This window comes from Somniosus microcephalus, chromosome 5 (genome assembly GCF_052327205.1).
Source record: "Somniosus microcephalus isolate GS21.2 chromosome 5, FLI_Smic_1.0, whole genome shotgun sequence".
In the NCBI taxonomy this organism is placed as follows: Eukaryota; Metazoa; Chordata; class Chondrichthyes; order Squaliformes; family Somniosidae; genus Somniosus; species Somniosus microcephalus.
Window position 1 is genome coordinate 282518328 of NC_140991.1, and position 20888 is coordinate 282539215.

Sequence of the window (20888 nt, forward strand, 5' to 3'; positions counted from 1 at the left end):
GAAATCACAGCAGGTCCGGCCGCATCTGTGTAGAGAGAACAAGCCAATGTCGACTCGAGTCTGGATGACCCTGCGTCAGGTGGGGTTACATGTAGCGTGACATGAACCCAAGATCTCTGTTGAGGCCGTCCTCATGGGTGCGGAACTTGGCTATCAGTTTCTGCTCGACGATTTTGCGTTGTCGTGTGTCTCGAAGGCCGCCTTGGAGAATGCTTACCCGAAGATCGGAGGCTGAATGTCCTTGACTGCTGAAGTGTTCCCCGACTGGGAGGGAACACTCCTGCCTGGTGATTGTTGCGCAGTGTCCGTTCATCCGTTGTCGCAGTGTCTGCATAGTCTCGCCGATGTACCATGCTCCGGGGCATCCTTTCCTGCAACGTATGAGGTAGACAACGTTGGCCGAGTCACATGAGTATGTACCATGTACCTGGTGGGTGGTGTCCTCACGTGTGATGATGGTATCTGTGTTGATGATCTGGCATGTCTTGCAGAGGTTGCTGTGGCAGGGTTGTGTGGTGTCGTGGTCGCTGTTCTCCTGAAAGCTGGGTAATTTGCTGCGAACTATGGTCTGTTTGAGGTTAGGCGGCTGTTTGAAAGCGAGTAGTGGAGGCGTGGGGATGGCCTTAGCGAGGTGTTCGTCGTCATCGATGACATGTTGAAGGCTGCGAAGAACATGGCATAGTTTCTCCGCTCCGGGGAAGTACTGGACGACGAAGGGTACTCTGTTGGTTGTGTCCCGTGTTTGTCTTCTGAGGAGGTCTATGCGATTTTTCGCTGTGGCCCGTCGGAACTGTCGATCGACGAGTCGAGCGTCATATCCCGTTCTTACAAGGGCGTCTTTCAGTGTCTGTAGGTGTCCATCGCGTTCCTCCTCGTCTGAGCAGATCCTGTGTATTCGCAGGGCTTGTCCATAGGGGATGGCTTCTTTAACGTGGTTAGGGTGGAAGCTGGAGAAGTGAAGCATCGTGAGGTTGTCCGTGGGCTTGCGGTAGAGTGAAGTGCTGAGGTGTCCGTCAACAGAGTACCCTTCGTCGTCCAGTACTTCCCCGGAGCGGAGAAACTACGCCATGTTCTTCACAGCCTTCAACATGTCATCGATGACGACGAACACCTCGCTAAGGCCATCCCCACGCCTCCACTACTCGCTTTCAAACAGCCGCCTAACCTCAAACAGACCATCGTTCGCAGCAAATTACCCAGCTTTCAGGAGAACAGCGACCACGACACCACACAACCCTGCCACAGCAACCTCTGCAAGACATGCCAGATCATCAACACAGATACCATCATCACACGTGAGGACACCACCCACCAGGTACATGGTACATACTCATGTGACTCGGCCAACGTTGTCTACCTCATACGTTGCAGGAAAGGATGCCCCGGAGCATGGTACATCGGCGAGACCATGCAGACACTGCGACAACGGATGAACGGACACCGCGCAACAATCACCAGGCAGGAGTGTTCCCTCCCAGTCGGGGAACACTTCAGCAGCCAAGGACATTCAGCCTCCGATCTTCGGGTAAGCATTCTCCAAGGCGGCCTTCGAGACACACGACAACGCAAAATCGTCGAGCAGAAACTGATAGCCAAGTTCCGCACCCATGAGGACGGCCTCAACAGAGATCTTGGGTTCATGTCACGCTACATGTAACCCCACCTGACGCAGGGTCATCCAGACTCGAGTCGACATTGGCTTGTTCTCTCTACACAGATGCGGCCGGACCTGCTGTGATTTCCAGCCAAAAAAAATGTTTTTTGTCTGTTTTTTTGTTTTTCATACAGACCCCAGCATCTGCAATATTTGACCCCTTGTGACCCCACCTCATTGTTCTTTGATGTAATGTTTCCCTGACTGACCTGTTTGGACACCATTCACACCTTTGACTGCTGTGATTATCTCTCTGCCGAGGTGTGATAAATGGCAGTTGGAAAGGTTACCTGTAAACATCTGACATTATTCTCTGACTATATAAGCTGTGTCTTTATGCATTTCTCCACTTCACCTGAAGAAGGAGCAGCGCTCCGAAAGCTTGTGATTTCAAATAAAGCTGTTGGACTATAACCTGGTGTTGTGTGACTTTTTACATCCTGAGAGAGAACAGCACCTTCCTGCTCAACCGATACACTGGTACCCCCACGGGGCAGTACCTCAACATCCGGAGCAATCTGCTCAAGCACAGATTGCTGGCCTGCGGTGACACTGTGAGAGCCCCGGGGCAATGTGGCTGACCCAGCGATGATGGCAGCAGTCAGTGCTTGCGTGACATCAATCTGAGACTGCATGAGAGCAGTCTGAGATTGGATGGCAGCAGCCAGTGACTGAATTGCAGCACTAAGCCATTGTGTTGCGTCAGCCTGTGCTGCAGCGGAGTGCTCCACACTCCTTGCCAGTCCATCAATGCTTTCGGGCACCCTTGCCATTGCACCCATGAGCTCAGTGTGCATGCTCAAGGCCTGGCTATTCATTTCCGTGATGACGCGCTCCTCCTCTGCGTCCAGTGCAGCAGGACTCGCTTGCCTACTCGCCCTCTGGGGAGAAGGCCTCCGAGCTTCCCTACCCCCATGGTTTTGCTGCAGCCCGCTGGGTCCTGGAGCTTCATCCTCTTCAGACCCTACCCGCCTGCTCCCCTCCAGGGAAGGCATGGTCCCAGTGTCGGCATGGGCTCCCTCGGGAGACGCAGGCGATGAGGCTCTGGTTTCCTCTTTCTCCTCTTCTGGGGTGTCGCTGCCACTGGTTGGTTGAGAGACAGGCTGGTCAGCTGGTGGTTCACTATCTGAAAGCAGGGAGGTACAAGAGTGGCTTTAGCATCAGGACAGGGGGGCAGTAAGGGAGAAAGGACTGGAGACATTTAGTAAGTTGGATTGAAAGTGTAAAAGGCTGGTGTTGTGAGGGGCCAGTGGAATGAGAGAGGACAGAAAGCTGACGAACTTACCATTGCTGTCCTCAAGGGGGTCGACCTCTCCAGCGGCCACGGCACCTATCACCTGGCTTGCAACGATCCTGTGGACGCGCGCCTCCAAATCGCTGAGGGTCTGCAGCTCAGCCGGTCCTCCTCCCATGTGTTGCTGCTGGCACCTGTTATGAGATAGCTTGGCCTGCAAGAAAAAGGACGGCGTCTGAGTGAATGTGTAGCCATGGTCTTGTCTGATGTGCCTCCCATAGTTGAATAGCTCTTAATGTCTGCAAGGTGTGGAATGTGTGTGTGTGTTTTATGAGATGGCCATAGGTCCTGGATGAGTGTTGGGCATTTGGGGTTTTTAAACCCTTTGGGCACAGAGTGAAGTTGAGATGGAGTGATGTAGAGGTATTGAAAAGCAGCCACTCACCCTGACCACCCGAGTGAGGTTGTTGAACTTCTTCCGACATTGGGTGTGGGTCCTCGGCAACAGGCTCCTAGAGGGGATGTGCTGAGCCACCTCCCTCCAGACTCTTCTGTATTTGCGTGGCACTGGCCTCCTGCCACTCTGTGGGTAGAGCACTGCCCGTTTACCACTCCACAGTGCCAACCAGAGCCACCAAGGCCCGGTTGCTAAAGTGCTGAGCTCTTTCCCTGGGCCTCTCCATTGTTGTTTCCAGCAGAATTAATGTACAGGTCTCTCCAGGCCGAGATTCAAGGTTGCAATGAGCAGGGTGTGGCTGGACAGCAACATCGACCCTTCCCTTTAAGAACTGTCCTGCGCCAGTCTGTCTGTGTTTCATAGCTAAGTGACATCACCTGAGCTTCGCCAGCGCTCTGAGGTAGCGCCTCACTCCTCAGCATTAGCACCTTAAGACAAGTGTGTAGCGCCTGATTTAGTGCTCAAATCACCTCCAGGGGCGATAGAGGCCAAGTTTGCATTCGGAGGCGATAACTCGCGCCAGGCGCTAAACTTTGCGCCCGGCCGATAATTGTGCCCCAAACGGGGTGATACCGAATTTCTCCCCCCTAGATTCCACAACCAGCAGAAATAGTTTCTCTCTATCTACCCTATACGTTCCCCTTAATATCTTGAAAACTTCACCTCTTAATAGATTCACCTCTTAATCTTCTAAATTCCAGGTAATACAATCCTAGTTTGTGTCATTTCTCCTTGTAATTTAACACTTGAGTCCAGGTATCATTCTAGTTAATCTACACTGCGCTCCTTCTAAGGCCAATATATCCTGCCTAAGATGTGGTGCCCAGAACTGAACACAGTACTCCAGGTGTGGTCTAACCAGGGCTTTGTATCACTGTAGCATGACTTCTAACCCCTTGTAACCTAGTCCTCTAAATATAAAGGCCAGCATTCCATTAGCCTTTTTGATTATTTTTTGTACCTGTCTGTGACATTTTAATGCTCTATGTACATGGACCCCTAAGGCTCTTTGGACCTCCACTGCTTCTAGCTTTTCACCATTTAGAGAGTACTCTGATCTCTCCTTTTCAAGTCCAAAGCGAATGACCTCACACTTGCCTATATTGAAATTCATTTGCCACAGTTTTGCCCATTCACTTAATCTATTAATATCTCTTTATAATGTTATGCTTCCAGCTACAGAATGTTGTCGGTTCAAGTCCCACTCCAGAGGCTTGTGCACAAAATTCTAGGCTGACACTCCAGTGCAGTGCCAAGGGAGTGCTGCACTGTCAGAGGTGCCGTTTTTTGGATGAGACGTTAAACCAAGGCTCCATATGTTGTCTCAGGTGGACGTAAAAGATCCTATGGCACTTCTTTGAAGAAGAGCAGTGGAGTTATCCCCGGTGTCCTGGCCAATATTTATCCCTCAACCAACATCACTAGAACAGATTATCTGGTCATTATCATGTTGCTGTTTGTGGGAGCTTGCTGTGCGTAAATTGGCTGCCACGTTTCCTACATTGCAACAGTGACTACACTCCAAAAAGTACTTCATTGGCTGTGAAGCCCTTTGGGACGTCTGGTGGTCGTGAAAGATGCTACATAAATGCAAGTCATTCTTTCTTTCTTCCTTATACTGCTTACAATTCTACATTGCTGCAAACTGATCTCGGATATCATATCACCTCCAATCAACTCACCGAATGGTAACCATTCGCAAAATTTGAACCATTAACAGCAACTCAAAAAGTCCACTTTTTATGCTTCATTTGATCCATGAAAAGAGTACACTACTTCACCTGTACATTATCTATATATATAAAACGGTATGTCTGTCTTTCTGTCTCTCTGTCCGGCTATACAATCAAAAGTTATAGAGCGTACCTACACGTATGTTATATCAAAAGAAAGCTCATCATTAGAGGACTCTTGTAGGCGTATTTACTTTTTGGTCGGACAAAAATTGTTCCGACGGTATCCAAAAAACGTTCAAAATTCCGCTCATTATCCGCTCATTAGCATCGAGTGACGTGAAGGTTGACCAATCGTACAGTCGACCTGCGTCACGGGTGCAGGTTCATTGCGTGTACGGGCAGGCCATCCAACAGTCGAGTGGCAGGACGATTGACCAATCCTACAGTTCAGTGACCTGACGATTGACCAATCGGTGCGTGTGTGGGCCTTATCATTCTGAACCGAGGTGAGTGGCCGCCATCTTGATCCCAAACTGTTCATTTCTTTTTCCCACTTTCTGCGTGTTTCTTTTCAAATCTACATTTCCAGCAAAAAAAAAGTTGCTTTTGAAACACAAATTGTTTTTAAAAAAGTTAATCAATTTGTAAATCTTTTCTCTAACATCTAGAATTTTCCTACCTTTCACCGTTTTTCCAGGCCTGTAAGCCTGGGCCTCTGTTGCCCAGCCACGCCCGAGCTAGGCACCACCTGTCGAGCTCAACATGCGGCTCGCGATCGCCACCATCTTTGTGAAGGCTGGAGGGGGCGGGCCTGAGCCGAGCGTCGCCACCGCCGCCATCCTAGTAAAGGCGGGGTGGGGCAGGAGTCAGCGCGCGCGACTTGAGTCCGGCCCGGCGGTAAGTTGCACGGCGGCGTCTCTCTCTCTGCCCTTGAAGCCGGCTGGGGTGGGGGGCGGGGCTCGGGAGATCGGGGGGCGGGGCTCGGGAGATTGGGGGGGGGCGGGCCTCGGGAGATCGGGGGGGGCGGGCATTCGGAGATCGGTGGGGGCGGGCCTCGGGAGATCGGGGGGGGGGCAGGCCTCGGGAGATCGGGGGGGGGGCGGGCCTCGGGAGATCGGGGGGGCGGGCCTCGGGAGATCGGGGGGGGCGGGCCTCGGGAGATCGGGGGGGGACCTCGGGAGATCGGGGGGGAGCCTCGGGAGATCGGGGGGGGCGAGCCTCGGGAGATCGGGGGGGGGGCGAGCCTCGGGAGATCGGGGGGGGGCGAGCCTCGGGAGATCGGGGGGGGGGCAAGCCTAGGGAGATCGGGGGGGCAAGCCTAGGGAGATCGGGGGGGGCGAGCCTCGGGAGATTGGCGGGGGGGCTCGGGCTGACGGGGCGCTCCCCTCCCCCCCCTCCTTCCCCCCTCCCCCTTCTTCCCCCCGCCCCCTCCTTCCCGCTCCCCCTTCTTTCCCCCCTCCCCCCTCCCCCTTCTTCCCCCCTCCCCCTCTTCTCCCCCCTCCCCTTCTTCCCCCCCCTCCCCCTTCTTCCCCCTCCCCCTTCTTCCCCCCTCCCCCTTCTTCCCCCTCCCCCTTCTTCCCCCCTCCCCCTACACCTCCCCCTTCTTCCCCTCTCCCCCCTCCCCCTTCTTCCTCCTTCCCCCTCCAACTTCTTCCTCCCTCCCCCTCCCCCTTCTTCCCCCACCCCCTCCCCCTTCTTCCCCCTCCCCCTTCTTCCCCCTCCCCTTCTTCGCCCCCTTCTTCCCCCCTCTCCCTTCTTCCCCCCTCCCCCTTCTTCCCCCTCCCCCTCCCCCTTCTTCCCCCCTCCCCCTTCTTCCCCCTCCCCCTTCTTCCCCCCCTCCCCTTCTTCCCCTTCCCCCTCCCCCTTCTTCCCCTTCCCCCCTTCTTCCCCCTCCCCCCTTCTTCCCCTTCCCCCCTCCCCCTTTGTCCCCCTTCCCCTTCTTCCCCCCTCCCTTCTTCCCCCTTCCCCCTCCCCCTTTTCCCCCTCCCCTTCTTCCCCCTCCCCCTTCTTCCCCCCTCCCCTTCTTCCCCCCCTCCCCCTCCCCCTTCTTCCCCCTCCCCCCTCCTTCCCCCTCCCCCCTCCCCCTTCTTCCCCCTCCCCCTCCCCTTCTTCCCCCTCCCCCCTCCCCCTTCCTCCCCCTCCCCCTTCTTCCCCCTCCCCCTTTCCTCCCCCTCCTTTCTTCCCCCCAGTCGCTCTCTCTCTTCCCCCCAGTCTCTCTCTCTCTTCCCCCCAGTCGCTCTCTCTCTTCCCCCCAGTCGCTCTCTCTCTTCCCCCCAGTCGCTCTCTCTCTTCCCCCCAGTCGCTCTCTCTCTCTCTTCCAACAACAACATGCCCTCAAAAGACCCTCAGCTCCTCCGGGCACTTCAGCTAGTCTAATATATTTCAGATTATAATCTACCCAACTGAGTTACAGCTTTATGGCTGTAATGGTTTGTTGCCGGGAAATGCAAGGAATATGTGGATGTAACACCCACCAGGGTCTGTTACTTGGCAGAATTGGGGCCTGACATTCAGTATTTTTTTCTGAGCTGGCGAATGTCAGGCCCCAATTCTGCCAAGCAACACACCCTGGTGCTAACATCTGTCAAATTTGAAAATTCTGGAAATCCAGCTGTCGAGTGCATAATTTCAGTGGAAAATGATTCAGTGACAACAGTGCAAATTCTAGCTCAGTGAGGAGGCTCTGCTGATGTTGCTGAACAGTGATGGGGGGACAGGAGCACACTGTTCCCCATCTTTAAAAGCAAAACTCTCCTGCAGTAGGATGGCACAGTGTGCAACAGCTAGTGAACCCCCCCCCAGAACTCATTGGATATGAAGAAAGAATGTACATTTTCTTGCCACAGTTTGGGAGAGATTTAGTCCATGAAGATCAGAATACTACGAGGAAATCATGGTAAATCCCAAATCAATCAGATGCGCTCTGATTTGTTGTCTCGACACTGTGATTGTGCACAATGCATAATAGTATGTGTAGTGACAATGCAGACCTAAAAGGATAACAGTGCTTAGATACTCATAGACCTAAAAATTCAGTTGCTTTGCCCTAAGAGGGTGCAAATGGGGGCGTAAAAGCAACTGACGTCTGGGCGCGGCGCCACCAACACACCCCAGCCACGATCTTCGGTAGCGCCCTGTGATTTACCACCGGACGCGATGTCCGACGGGGTCAGGGGGGCCTACCTGCGGCCGGGGTGGCGCTAATTAAAGGGAAGGTGCTGGGCGGCCATTTTTGTTGCTGACCGCCTGCCAGCACCTGCCCCCCTCTGCCGTCCCCGGTCTCCTCTGAAATCCGCCCCCCCCCCGCGGAGTGCCGGGCTCTTTTGCCGGCACTCCAATCCCTGGTGGCCCAGCTGGGTATCGGGTTGCGCTGCGCAAGGCCCCTCCCCTCCCGCTGTCGCATGTTGCACCACGATATTCACTCACAGCGCCCCAAGAGGGAGGTGGGGCACTTCCAGTAGCACCCCCGCTTCCCTCTTGGGGCGCTACCGGTGAATTTCGGCCGCAGGCGTGCTAACTTTTTCAGGGCGCTAAAAGTAGCGCCCCGGTGAAGTTAGTGCCCCAAAGGGGGTGCGACTGACTCAATTTTTCCACAATAGTGTACTATCTGCTTTCTTAACAGATCAAGGAGAATCCAATCATCCTTCCATCAGTAATGCGGGCAGAAAGACTGGGGTCTACCCTGCCTCCATTTGTACGCAGCGCATAGGGAAGGATCATAGAGTGGAGATCCTGGCGGAAGTGAGGAGAGCAAAAACCTTGAGTTCAACAATTTCAAACATAACTCCTGCCCTCATTTTTCATGCTGTATGATTTTGCCATTCCCATTTGCAACATTTTATCTTTCCTGACTCTTACATAAGCACAGTATGTTTCCTCAATTCCTTCCTCCCTCCCCCCGCCACCCCTCACCCTGTCTCTGCACCTGCTTAATATCTGTTACATCTCCAGCTTTTTCCAGTTCTGATGAAGGGTCCCAGACCTGAAACGTTAACTCTGTTTCTCTCTCCACGGATGCTGCCTGGCCTGCTGAGTGTTTCCAGCGTTTTCTGTTGTTATTAGAGAAAAAACCTTGTCGGGGCAATGAAATGTCAGTAATGTCAGTAGGCCTCACTGTCTCATTTTCTGCAGTTTCCACTGTCATACCACCCAACTTTGGTCAAATAATGGACTAAAATCCCCTCACCCCCCTCACACACATACTGTTTTTTTCCACTGGTATCTGATTTGCTAGATTTGATACACATTATACAGAGCTGAAACGACTTCATATCAAGTAGATGACCTATTTTACACTATAATTTCAGCAATCTATTATCATTTTGTAAACTTGATTAAAACTCCATTTCAACAATCCAGGAGGCTCTATGCTTGGTCATATTCTTACAGTAATGAAGATGTGTTCTGAGAACACAAAAGTTTTAATTGATAAATCAAAAGAAGCTCTTCACAAAACTTCAAAAAATGAAGAACAAATCAATTCTACAACTGACTTTGCAGACTGGCGTAAAAATATACATTCCTTATTCTTTAGATAACTTATTAGCTGAACAGCTGCTCCATAACTTTGCAATGGCTTCCTAGAATTTGCGCAATTCTGTGTCAACCTATCTACATGTCTCATAAAACTATTCCTTCACTGCATTAATGTGGGCACCTGCAATGAAAGGAATATCTAGGAATTTGGAATAAGTGTGTCAGAAAGGAAGCTGCAAAGGAAACAAAAATTGAAAGAAAGAAACAAAATAAATTGTTCATTGTTCCTCCTAACCTTACTAGGGTTACCAATTTCATCACATGATCTCCTGCCTCCAATTGTGTCGACCAGTCAAATAGTCATTTCCCCCCATCACCAATAGTTTTATTAACTAATAAATGAAAGTGTTCAAAGAAAATGAAAAAACACACAATTTGTTTCAATGCTCCTATGACTTTTCACCCTGGGTTGCTTGCAGCAGTGTCCAGGAGGTTACTCTTTAATCCCTGAAGGCTCCAGAACAATCCTGGAGGGTAGACAACCCTAAACCTCATGGACTAGGGCCTTGCTGTCTCCCTCTCCCAACCCGCCACCCGCCACTCACTTGATGGCCATTCTTGTGGAATCCCACTCCCACCACGTGGGAGCACGGCCCCACCGCTCGGCTCCACCTTGCCCATCCCGGGAGGCCCAAACCGCTGTAGACAGCGACACCACCTCCCCCACCAGTGCCTCACCTGATGGATGCCTCTGAACAAAAAGCTAAAGAATTGGCCTACTCAGTCTCTTCTTTACTATTAATGACCTGTGTTTCCTGTGGTAATCCAGCAGGACAATCAAAGCTGTGTAAAATTCTGTACCTTTTTATTGGGTTGTTAATTTTTTCCCCATTCCAGCAAACTCCTTGGGTCCATTTATGTCAACGCTATATTAAAGGGTATGACCTCACCTCCTTGTGCTTTAGGAACAGAAAACTAGATTATTTCTGTAGACACTCAGGGGGCAATTTTGTTAATGGGGGCGCGTTGGAGGCAGGACTGCTGCTTGGCGGGTCGATGTCCCACCTCCATCGATTTGTGGCTAACCCACACTATTCTCCCTTGATTGACCTTGTTAAGCCCAGCGGGCTTAGCAGGCCAATTAAGGGAAAGCCGGTTGGAGAGCATGTCAACGTATGACGTTTCATCTGTCAAAAATTTTTGACAGATGATTTGTTATCGTTTGACAGCTCTGTGATGCTGTCAAACAGTGACATTCTCTGTAGTTTGATGAGGTTTTGAATTCAAGACCGTATCAAACTTCTTTCTTTTACAGAAATGAGATGGTTGTTGCATCTGAGAATGCAACAGCCATCTGTCATCTGCAACACAGAGGTCCGAGACTCTCCGCATACAAACCGACTGAAGCCTGCAGGAAGAAACAAAGGTAAGTACACTTTTACTAACACTTTGCACTTACCTCAGATACTCACCTCTATACTCTTGCACCCATCACTTACCTTGACACCACACTTTTGCACCCCCCTCCCCGACCCCCGCAGACCCAGTAATCGCCTCGCTGACCTGGCGGGTTTTGGAGCCTTCGGGAAGTCTGCACTTGTGAGGGCAAAAAGGGGACAATCCTATTTTCTGCCTGTTAGCTATCTGTTAATGGGCAGCTAATAGGCTTTAATCCCTTCCTGCCTCCAAGGAGATGGGACCCGGTGCGGGACAACTACCCGCCTCCTAGGAAGATGGCATGGAGGCGGGTTGGGCACCCGCCCCCAAATTCTGCCACTTTCCTGGCAGTCCCGCCTCCATACCCGCCTCCCCAGGGCTGGCAAAATTGCCCCCTTAGAATCATTATGGAATTCCACCTCTCACTTCTTTATTGGACACACTTCCAAGTCTGTTGTTAAAAATTCCAGCAAATACCTAAGGGTTTCTGATACTTCCAACTTTGTTGGATCCAATTTGTACTAGAGCAGGAATAGTCAAAAATGTAAAATCTGCCTTTTAGCAGCAATAAAGACAGGGGGAAAAGCTATGCAGAATATTCAGTGTATAAGAAGAAAAATGATCCCTACCAAAAATATTAGAATTCAAAAACTTTACAAATAAGAACAGCAACCTTGCTTTTAGAGAGACTTCAAACCAGGCCATGACTTTTTCCCTTCAGCGACCACTTTATATGGGGGGGTGTCTACTGGGGGCAGATGCTTTCCTGAAATTGTGAAATTCCATGTGGAACCTGTTTTTCATAAATGTTAGATTTAAATGAGGCTCGCGCATGCCTGGAGTGCAAAATCATTACAAAATTTAGCACACCATGATTCTGGGTTGTAAGCTGGAAGGGTGAGAGGGGCAATTTTCTGACCCTGCTCGCTGTCAGAAAGGCTCCCTACCTTGGATGGAGCCTTTATAGCCATTGTGAATGGACGCCTTAGCACACTGCTTATGCAGTGCATGTTAACAGGAATTTCACAGACTCCCACATCATCTCCTTATTTGTATTGCAGGAAGATTTCAAATGAAGTGCTCACACATTGGGCTGGATTTTCTCAATGGGAAGCTTTTGGAGGCGGGACTGCTGCTTGCTGGCTTTCAGTCCTGTCTACATCAGCTTCTGGCCAACCAGTGGGATTTTCCCCTGATTGACCTGGTTAAGCCCGCCTAGTGGGCTCAGCAGGCCAATTAGGAGGAAATCAGTGACAGAGCACGTCAACGTCTGACGTGTCATCTGTGAAGAACTTTTGAAAGAAGAAATGTCATCGTTTGACAACTCTGTGAAGCTGTCAAACAGTGACATTCTGTGTAGTTTGATGAGTCCTTGTGTTCAGGACACATCAAACCCTTCAACTTTGCAGAAATCACCTGACTGAGGATTCGAAGGATCCGAAAGCCAGTCTGTGATATCTACAAAGGAGATGTCGGGACTCCGGTTCTACAGCAGCTGAAGGCTGTAAGCAGAAACAAAGGAAAGTGAACATTTTCTAACACTTTACACTCACCTTACATACTTACCACTCCACACTTGCACCCATCGCTCACCTCTACACTGCACTTTCAGACCCAGGCTGCTGTGTGAGGCAAGGGAGGAGATTGCAGGGGCTCTGACACAAATTTTCAGAACCTCTCTGGTCACAGGGGAGGTGCCAGAGGACTGGAGGACAGCTAACGTACTACCATTATTCAAGAAGGGTAGTAGGGATAAACCAGGGAATTACAGGCCAGTGAGCCTAACATCAGTGGTAGGGAAATTATTGGAAAAAATTCTGAGGGACAGAATTAGTCTCCAGTTGGAGAGGCATGGATTAATCAAGAATAGTCAGCATGGCTTTGTCAGGGGGAGATCCTGTCTAACCAAATTGATTGAATTTTTCGAGGGGGTGACTAGGTGTGTGAGGGTAGTGCAGTTGATGTAGTCTACATGGACTTCAGTAAGGCTTTTGATAAAGTCCCGCATGGGAGACTGGTCAAGAAGGTAAGAGCCCATGGGATCCAGGGCAATTTGGCACATTAGATCCAAAATTGGCTTAGTGGCAGGAGGCAGAGGGTGATGGTTGAAGGTTGTTTTTGTGACTGGAAGCCTGTGTCCAGTGGTGTACCGCAGGGATCGGTGCTGGGTCCCTTGCTGTTTGTAGCGTACATTAATGATTTAGATATGAATGCAGGAGGTATGATCAGTAAGTTCGCAGATGACACGAAAATTGGTGGAGTGGTAAATAGCGAGGAGGGAAGCCTCAGGCTATAGGACGATATAGACGGGTTGGTCAGATGGGCACAACAGTGGCAAATGGAATTTAACCCTGAAAAGTGTGAGGTGATACATTCTGGGAGGACTAACAAGGCAAGGGAATACACAATGAATGGTAGGATCCTAGGAAGGACAGAGGATCAGAGGGACCTTGGTGTGCATGTACATAGATCCCTGAAGGCAGCAGGACAGGTAGATAAGCTGGTTAAAAAGGCCTATGGGATACTTGCCTTCATTAGCCGAGGCATAGAATATACGAGCAGGGAGGTTATGATGGAGTTGTACAAAATGCTAGTTAGGCCACAGTTAGAATACTGTGTGCAGTTCTGGTCACCACACTATAGGAAGGATGTGATTGCATTGGAGAGGGTGCAGAGGAGATTCACCACATGTTACCTGGGCTGGAGCGCTTCAGCTATGAAGAGAGACTGGACAGGCTGGGGTTGTTTTCCTTAGAGCAGAGAAGGCTGAGGGGGGACCTGATTGAGGTGTACAAAATTATGAGGGGCGTAGATAGGGTAGATAGAAAGGAACTTTTCCCCTTAGTAGAGGGGTCAATAACCAGGGGGCATAGTTTCCAGGTAAGGGGCAGGAGGTTTAGAGGGGATTTAAGGAAAAACTTTTTCACCCAGAGGGTGGTTGGAATCTGGATCTCACTGCCTGAAAGGGTGGTCGAGGCAGAAACCCTCACAACATTCAAGAAGCATTTAGATGAGCACTTGAAACGCCATAGCATACAAGGCTACGGACCAAGTGCTGGAAAATGGGATTAGAATAGATAGGGCTTGATGGCTGGTGCGGACACGATGGGCTGAAGGGCCTCTTTCTGTGCTGTATAACTCTATGACTCTATGACTACCCCTCCGATCCCTGCAGACCTCTTACTCGTCTCCTACACCCTGGCGGGGTTCCCCGAGGTCGGGAAGCCTGCATTTCGGAATGAAAAATGGGGATAATCCTATTTTCTGCCTGTTAACTACCTGTTAACAGGCAGTTAATAGGCTTTAATCCCTTTCCTGCCTCGAGCAGATGGGACCCGCAGCAGGACGGCTTTCTGCCGCCTGGCAAGAGGGCACAGAGGCGCCCCCAAATTCTGCAACTTTACCGGCAGTCCCGCCTCCATACCCGCCCCCTCGGGGCTGACAAAATCTAGCCCATTCTGTGTGAGCTATGGAACGGGGTAGGCCTCAGCAGATCCAATGCTGAATTACCGATTCTACAAGAGTAAGATCACTTCAAGTTTTTGAGGCCATGCTGCGTGTGTACGCGGGCCTCATTGCACACTACAGGTTTATGTAAATGAGCGTGAACAGGTTCCACATCACATTCTCCGTGCAGTTTTTTCCCCCGATTCCCCGAGTGACTCCATAACACAAGGCCTCAAAGGTCTGCAAGTTGTTCATTGATGAACTGCACCTTTTAAAGCTAGGTTGCCATGACAATCAGAAGGATTTCATTCGAATTTCATTCAGATTCACAAATTATTGAAAGTAGCAGCGTGGGTTAAGAAAGCCATAAAATTGCAAACTTGAGGTTCATACAAATGGGGATCATGTCGAGAGGAATAGAATTGAAAAGCAGAGAAGTTATGTTAATCTTGTATCGAACATTGGTTAGACCACACTTGGAGTACTGTGCACAGTTTTCGTGTCCATATTACAAAAAGGATATAGAGGCACTGCAGAAGGTGCAAAAAAGATATACAAGGATGATACCGGAACTGAGAGGTTATAACTATCAGGAAAGATTGAACAGGATGTGGCTCTTTTCTCTAGAAATGAGAAGTCTGAGGCGTGATTTAATAGAGGCCTTTATAATTATGAAGGGGTTTGATAGGATAGACAGAGAGAAAATATTTCCGCTTGTGAGAGAATCCAAAACTAAATATAAGATAGTCACTAATAAATCCAATAGAGAATTCAGGAGAAACTTTTTTACCCAGTGAGTGGTTAGAATGTGGAACTTGCTACCACAAGGAGTAGTTGAGATGAATAGAATAGATGTATCTAAGGGGACGCTAGATAAACACATGAGGGAGAAAGGAATAGAGGGATATCCTGATAGGGTAGGATGAAGTAGGGTGGGAGGAGGCTCGTGTGTGTTAACATTCAACTGTCAATGGGAAAATGCTAGAGACCATTATAAAAGATGTAATAGCAGAGCACTTGGAAAACAGTGACAGGATCGGACAAAGTCAACATGGATTTACAAAAGGTAAATCGTGCTTGACTAATCCACTGGAAGTTTTTGAGGATGTGACTGGTAGAAGAGATAAGGGAGAACCAGTGGATGCGGTGTATTTGGACTTTCAGAAGGCTTTTGATAAGATCCTGCATAAGAGATTAGCGTGTAAAGTTAAGGCACATGGGATTGGGGGTAAAGTACTGACTAGGATAGAGGACTGGTTGGCAGACAGAAAGCAAAGAGTTGGAATAAATGGGTCTTTTTCCGAGTGGCAGGCAGTGACTAGTGGGGTACCACAGGGATCGGTCCTAGTGTAATGTATATACCTTTAAGGGAGGAACTACTTTTTACAGCTCATGTATACTGTAGTACTGGCAGTGACCACACCTGTCTATAGCACTGAGTAGTAATCTGTACAGGCAGTTCCACTGTGAACCACGTTGAGTAAACACCTGTTATACCGTTTCTCCTGCAGTCTGTGTCTTATTATACACAGACACAACATTGGTGACAAGGCAAGTTCGAACCTACCTGCAACTCTGCATCACCTCCCGGGGATTCGTTCCTGGAGATCAGTGGATTGGAGGTCAAGGCCAGAGACTCGGGCGTCGACCACGGGCAACCGCCCAGTCATGCAGCAGAGACTCGAGAATTGCGGGGGAGGCTGTCGAGAGCAAGGCTTGGCTTTCCAGTCGAGGTGGTCCAGCAAAACGGGCTGCCAACAGGTAGTGCGCAGACCCTTCCCGGACAGCGGCGGGCTAGAGCCCGACCGAGCGGCACAGCAAAGGGCCGAGCAGCGTCGACGGGGGAGAGAGAGAGAGGGCAGAGCGCAGCCGGTGTTCAGGGGCCGAGCAGCATCAAAGAGAGGGAGTGAGAGACGTGCAGAAACCCGCGAGGCGCCGCTTTTGCCACGAGGACCGCCAAGAGCGGCGTTGGCAGCAGTGCAGGTGAAGCGCGCGAAACCTACAGGGCGCCGCCATTGCCACGAGAGCTGCCGAGAGCGGCGTTGGCAGCAGCGGGGGAGGAAGGAAAGCGCGGGAGACACCATTTTAAGCCATTGGGAGATGCCATTTTAAACCACACCCAAAATGCCGAAGAGTGGCAGTATCACCGCATTTGACAATGAAGTCGAAGATTGGACTACATATGTCGAACGAATAGAGGTGTACTGCAAGGCAAATGTGTCAGATGACAAGAAAGCGTCGGTATTGTTAAATTTAATGGGTGCAAAGACGTATGGTTTATTACGAAATCTAGTAACCCCAACGAAGCCAATGGAAAAGAGTTTTGAAGACATAGTAACGATACTAAAGGAACATTTAAACCCCACACCGCTGCTGATAGCAGAAAGATTCAAGTTTCACAAACGGAACCAGCATAAGGATGAAAGCAATGCTGATTATTTAACAGAACTGCGCAAACTATCGAAACACTGCCAGTTTGGAGCGGGACTGGCAGATACCTTAAGGGACACGTTTGTGTGTGGGCTTCAAAGTGAAGGAACCCAGAAATGGCTTTTGTCTGAAAAGGACCTTACGCTGGAAAAGGCTTTCAGCATTGCGGTATCATATGAAGCAGCAGCACGGGGCACTGCAGAGATACAACAGAGACCGCAAGAATATGGCACAAATGAAATGTCATATGGAACAGAGAAGTGCTATTGCTGCGGCAGAACAACACATGACCAAAATGATTGCTGGTTCAAAGACAAAGTGTGCAGACAGTGTGGAAAAGTAGGACACATAGCACGAGTCTGCAGGTCGGGAAAGAAAATCAGCAATAAGAAACCTACCAAAGAAAAGTACAAGAAGGTACATAAGATGACGGAGAATAGTTCAGACGAACAAAAGAGTGATAACGACTCCGAAAGCAGGGAACTGAGTTGTCTGAAACTACATAATGTGATCACAAGGGAGGATCACCGAACCATTTGGGTCACTCTCAAGATAGCAGGAGTCCAGGTAAAGATGGAATTGGACACAGGATCAGCCCTAACAGTCATAAACCGACGGGACTATGAGCGGCTATTCTCACACATACCCTTGAGAGACACAAAAATTATTTTGAAGACGTACGCGGGGCAAAAAGACTACCCCAAAGAAAAATAAGGGTGACCGTTATATATAACGGTAAGGAAACACCAAAACTAGACCTGTATGTATTGCAAGATGGAGGACCACCATTACTGGGACGTGAATGGATCCGGAAAATACAATTGGATTGGCATTCCATACAGGCACTGACTGTGGCTGACAAAAAGGATGATGACGTCACACCTGGGCGACTGTCAAAGATCCTAACTGATGTGAGAGAAGTGTTCCAGCAAGGACTCGGAACACTAAAAGGCATGACAGCGACGATTAAAATTGAAGAAAACGCAAGCCCAAAATTTTTTAAGGCCGGACTGGTACCTTATGCGATCCGCCCAGCCGTCGAAGCAGAGCTGGAGAGTCTGGAACATTCAGGCGTACTGTCCAAGGTAGACTGGAGCGAGTGGGCTACACCCATCGTCCCTGTGAAGAAAAAGTCGTTGAGCAGCACGCCTGGGGAACCAAGGAAGGTTCACTTCTGTGGGGACTTTAAGGTAACAGTGAACCCGGTCCTTCACACCGTACAATATCCACTTCCGCGGATTGAAGATATTTTCGCCTCGCTATCTGGAGGGAAACGCTTCACTACGATTGATCTGGCCCAGGCGTATCTGCAAATGGAGGTAGAAGAAGCATCAAAAAATTACCTCACAATCAACACCCATAAAGGTCTCTACCAATACAACCGGATGGTATTCGGGGTAGCATCAGCTCCAGCTATTTGGCAGAGGGCAATGGAACAAGTCCTGCAATGGATCCCAGGGAACCAGTGCGAGTTTTTTAGAAAACAGGTCTCGTATTGTGGCAACGTTTTCGATAAAGAGGGGTTACATAAGTCCCCAGAGAAGATTGAGGCAGTAGTCAAGGCTCCAGCACCGGAAAATGTGTCACAACTGAGGTCGTTCCTCGGGCTGGTAAACTACTACCATAAGTTCTTGCCAAATTTGTCTACAATACTACACCCACTGAACACCCTACTGCAAACGGGGGTGCCATGGAAGTGGAGTGATGGATGTAGACGAGCTTTCCAGAAGAGCAAAACACTAATCACATCGAAAGAGGTATTGGCCCATTACAACCCGGCATTACCAATTCGGTTGGCATGTGATGCGTCACCCTACGGCATTGGAGCGGTGCTGTCGCACAAATTCTTGGACGGCTCAGAGAGGCCAATAACCTTTGCATCACGATCACTACCCTCAGCCGAGCGTAACTACGCCCAGATTGACAGGGAGGCCCTCAGCCTAGTATGGGGAGTGAAAAAGTTCAATCACTATCTGCACGGGCAGAAATTCACCTTGCTGACTGATCACCAGCCTCTTGTCTCCATTTTTAATCCGAAGAAGGGCGTTCCGGTGATGACTGCGCAACGACTACAAAGATGGTCACTTTTTCTAGGGGCACACCAATATGAGATTGAATATAAGGGCACGAAACAGCATGGAAATGCTGATGGGCTATCATGCCTGCCACTGCCTACTGCAGAGGAAGCACCAGCAGTGGATCCTGTCGAAATATTTCACTCGACTACAGTTGAATACCTACCGGTAACTAACACTTGTATCGAAAAGGAAACCTGAAATGACCCGACACTGTCTCAGGTATTTGATTTGACAGTGAAGGGATGGCCAGCACATGGCGACTCACTGTTGCCAGCATGCTCGACAAGGAGCGAACAGCTGTCAGTGTGCCGGGGGACCTTGATGTGTGGATCCCGAGTGGTAATTCCACCCAAGTTAAGGGATAGAGTGCTCAATGAGCTTCATGAGGGTCATCTGGAAAGGGTAAAAATGAAAAGCCTAGCCAGGGCTTATGTGTGGTGGCCGGGAATCGATAAACAAATCGAGGACCTGACCAAGAGCTGCTCAGGATGGCAGAGAGTCCAAAATGCACCACCACAGGCCCCTCTACACCCATGGGAGTGGCCCTCATCTCCATGGCAATGGGTGCATATTGATTTTGCTGGTCCATTCATGGACTCAATGTTTTTAATAGCCGTGGATGCGCACTCGAAATGGCCTGAGGTCATCAAAATGTCCTCCACCACCACGGAGAAAACTATTGCAGTCCTACGGACCATTTTTGCCAGGAATGGCTTGCCAGAACAGATTTGCTCCGACAACGGACCACAGTTTGTGTCCGAAGAGTTCCGGAGGTTCTTGAAAAAGAATGGGGTAAGGCATTACACATCCGCCCCGTATCATCCAGCCACAAATGGATTGGCTGAGAGGTTCGTACAAACCTTTAAGAAGGCAATAAAGGCTATGTACAATGACAACATTCCGCTGCAGCACAAGGTGGACAATTTCCTGTTTGCCTACCGGAATGCGACACATGCAGTCACCAACCAGGCCGCAGCCATGATGTTCTTTAACCGAAGGTTAAGATCTCGCCTGGATTTGCTCAGACCAAACGTACAAAGAGATGTTGAGAGTAAGCAATTCCAGCACATCCATGAGAAGCCAACAAGGAGCTTCAATGTAGGGCAACCAGTCTTGGCCCGCGACTACCGAACAGAAAAATGGCAGCCAGGAATGATATGCACACAGCAGGGCCCACTAATGTACACAGTGGACGTTGGGGAGAGCATCGTGAGACGCCATGCTGACCAGATCCTAGAGTCACAGGAACAAGTCAACCCCATGCCTCGCCCATACGTACCTGGTGATGAACCCGACGTACAGGTCGCATCTACCCCAGAAACAGTAGCATTGGAAGCTGATGAACCAACCGATGACAGGGGGCCAGAATCGCCTCCGCACCAAGAGCAAGACACTCGGGAAAGGCGCTATCCAGAAAGGATCAGGAGGCCTCCCCAAAGACTGAATATATAAATAGACTATTTTCAGCTAATGTTGCATGTTAAAAGTGTTCATTGTAATTAGTTTGATATTTAATTGTTAAATGAGTGTTATGGTACTGTTAATCTAAAAGGGGAGGAATTGTAATGTATATACCTTTAAGTGGGGAACTATCTCAATTCAATTTCAATTCAATTCAAATGCTTTATTGGCATGAAAGTTTACAGGGAACCATATTGCCAAAGCTTACATAACAAAAAGTACAGTTTTCCAACATTCTGCAGGTGTCAAACAATTTTGACCTTCGTTGGGTACATACAATATTAGTTTAAACAATATTAATTTAAAGTCGTTGAACATCGTTGGGTACATTCAGTATTAATTTTAAACAGTCCTCAGCTTGTGACATGTTGTCTTTTACAGCTCATGTATACTGCGTACCGGCAGTGACCACACCTGTATATAGCCCTGAGTAGTTATCTGTACAGATCAGTTCCACTGTGAGCCACGTTGAATAAACACCTGTTATACCATTTCTCTTGCAGTCTGTGTCTTATTATACACAGACACAACACCTAGG

The 20888-nt window shown here is 49.6% G+C and overlaps 1 pseudogene; it reads right to left on the reverse strand.

The window, feature by feature from the left end:
- LOC147117768 (uncharacterized) overlaps positions 1 to 20888 on the reverse strand; it is a 65508-nt pseudogene that overhangs the window by 34188 nt on the left and 10432 nt on the right.